Below are 3,303 nucleotides of genomic sequence, written 5' to 3' on the forward strand. Positions count from 1 at the left end.
TTTTTAGTATCATACAATTTAAAAAGGGGGAAAAGTAAAGTCAGTAAGTGCCTCCATAATTTTTTCAGATATAGTTTCTTGAATTTATAATATTTTAAAATGTATTCCTTAAGTGTTTCTACAAACAAGAAAAGAATTTTCAGTAGGAAAAGAGGAGCACATAACCAAAATCGTTTCAGATCTTGCAAACGATTCACCTTGAAAAACCAGTGGTACATACACGTTTTGCCATGGACTCTTGGGCCAAATTGTTACACCAATACTCCTCTATCCAGGTCACTTGCTAGCAGATGTAAAATGCAGTCTGATAGTCAGTACTTTGGGAACTCTCAAAATGTATATATGGCTTTCAAGAAGAAATTTGTTTAGTATCTCAGTATAGAGTGTCTTGGATGCTCAGAATAGGTATTTCTACTGCTACACTGCATCATGTCTAAATAATTCCAAAACTAAAAATCACTGTGACCTTGGGAACTATCTAGAGAGGCAGGAATCTGTAGGTTTCTGCTCTAAAGACATTCTCAAGGGATTTTATAAAATGATTATTGGATAGTCAACTTCATTGAAAACCAGAATGTATTGAGAACTGTACCAAGTATTGAGAGAAATCATGAATGAATGAATGAATGAATGAATGAATGGAGTTACTTCCTCTGATTATAACACTTTTCTTCTTTTTTTTTTTTTTTGTCTGATGAATTTCCACATATTCTTTAAAACTCAGTTTCACCTCACTTTCCCTGCAAAGACTCTTGATTCCCCCTAGGCTAGGTCATATCCTCCTGACCCAGATAGCTAGATAGCTAATTTTATCTTTTGTTTTCTTTTTTTGCTACTAGACTGTAAATTCTGTGAAGACATATGTGGCATCAATCTTTCTCTGAGTGTATGCACAAGGATCAGCAGACTTTTTCAGTAAAGAGCCAGATAGTAAATATTTAGACTTTGTTGCAGTTTCTGTTGCAACTACTCAACTCTATCATAGTACAAAAGAAGTCACAGACAATATGTAAACAAATGAGTGTATTTCCAATAAAAACCTTGTTTACAAAACAAGCCATGGCCAGAATTTATCCTGTACCTGATAGTTTGCTGACTCTGGCCTGATACAAAGCTTGCCACAGAATAGTGGTTCAGCAAGAAGGACTTACAGTAGTACAGGCTGAGTTGATGGTGGTCTGCAAACAGGGAGAGAAGAGAAGAATGGATTTGAGAGCTTTGTTTGGTGATCAGATGACTGGTAATTTGATCTGAGGCAGGAAAGGAGATGAAAACAAGTTCAAATTTTTGCTTGAGCACTGGCCTTAAGGAGATATTTATGTAAAAACAATGGAACTGAGTATGTTAGCAGAAGTGGGGAGGAGAAATGAGTTATACTTGGGGCATACTGAATATGATAAACCTGTGATACATTCTGTAACTATAGTTCTTAAACTTTAGTGTGCATCAGAATTACCTAGATGGCTTGTAAAAACACAAATTCTGAAGTCTCACATCCAGAGTTTCTGATTATGACATGGGGCCCAATAATTTGAATTTCTATCATGTTTCCAGATGATGTTGAAGAGGCTGGTCTGGAAACCATCCTTTGAGAACTGTCGTAGAGAGACGTGCCAGGGTTTTGATTTGGATGTTATCACTATTGAGAGTGAATGAAATAGAGAAAAGACCAAGAACAGAGTTTGAGGATGCAAAAAATGTGATAATACACATATTACTATCCCTAAAGCAGAGATTTAGAACCCTTTGAGATTAAGGCAAAATTTTCTTCATTTTTCTTATATCAGTTTTCTTTCTGTGATAAGAGCCATGATGTCAATTCTGTTCCATTCCAACTTTGAGTCCTATAGTTTCTCCTTGGATCTCCTGGTGTGGTACCAAGCTCATTTGGTCCAGTCCTACCAAATCCACCTCACATTGCCTTTCTTCTGTGTCCATGGCCTCCATACAAATAGCTCTCTCATCTTCAATCTACATATCAGTTATCAAGCCACCTTTACAATTGTTCCCGGTATACTCCCAGATTTTCCCACTCAGACTGGGAAGGCCACCATCTCTAAACAGAATAAAAAAAAAAAAAAATAGATATTGGTATTAAACATCTTCATTTCCACCTACTAGCAGAAAAATGAAGAAAAATATTGGAAAGATGTCAAGCAAGAAAACTATAAAAGGAGACCTGAAACTTCAAGCTTTGTGGTTAATATTTGTATTAATATTAATAAAACATTAATATTTGTAGGAAACGTCTTGTAAATCTTTCTACTACTAAAATCAGGGAGCTCTGTCAGGCTTAGACTATCTTCTCTGTTTTTCTTTCCTTGTAGCTCTTCTTTTCTACTCTGCATTATAACTATTATGGTTATTAGATTAACAATTATATTGATAGCCACTGTTCATTGAATGCTTACTGCAAAGTGTGTGTACTGCTTATATACATTTTCTTATTTTATCCTTGTGACCACCATTAAGATATCTTTGTAACTCCATTTCAAAGAGATTCAAAAAGGCTAATTAACTCACTCAACATCAAATGATTAATAAAAAGCAGTGAGAGAATTTAAGCTCAGACCTGACTGGCACCGAGCCTGTCTTTCAGACCACTTTTCAGCATCTCAGATTTTCTCACTCCTTCCTGCAATTGTCAAACAAAAATTCACAGGTGCTGCATTTTTAAGGACTTTGCTTCTAATCTCTACATGGATATAGATAAGGTATAACAAGCTTAGCAAGTTTCCAAAGCCGAGAAACTGTTTTAAAATTCTCAGTATCCTGATCCATAGCAGGATATAATCTTATAGATACAGAGGCCCCATTGGAAGACATCCCTCATCATTTATTGCTGAAAAAGGAGCTTACTACAACTTCCCCACCACACTCCCACATCATTATGATTCTCGCCTAGAGAAGAATAGACTGACTACTACATAAAAGACTACTGCCCTTTTCTTAGCACTTTGCAAGGAGTGGGAGTGAGGAAAGGGAAACTGAGTTCAATTTGATGAGATGCCAGACATACAGATCTCTGAGTAGAGATCAATAATAGATGCATGCTCATCTTAAGTATATTTTGCATTCCTTTGCTCTGAGTAACATTTATACCCGAAGGCATCCACAGTCACATAGCTCTTTCTGTATGAAAACACTAGACAGAGACAGTCACGATTTACTTGGTATTCACAGTACCCTTGTAGTTAAGCAGGCATTGGCAACTAAGTCTGGATAATGTGCTTTGAAGAGAAGTAATATGTGTCACTTATGGGTGAAACACTTAAGATCTAGTGGATGACCTTTCTGTCTCTT

Source organism: Pteropus alecto, unplaced genomic scaffold (assembly GCF_000325575.1).
Source record: "Pteropus alecto unplaced genomic scaffold, ASM32557v1 scaffold95, whole genome shotgun sequence".
Classification (NCBI taxonomy): Eukaryota; Metazoa; Chordata; class Mammalia; order Chiroptera; family Pteropodidae; genus Pteropus; species Pteropus alecto.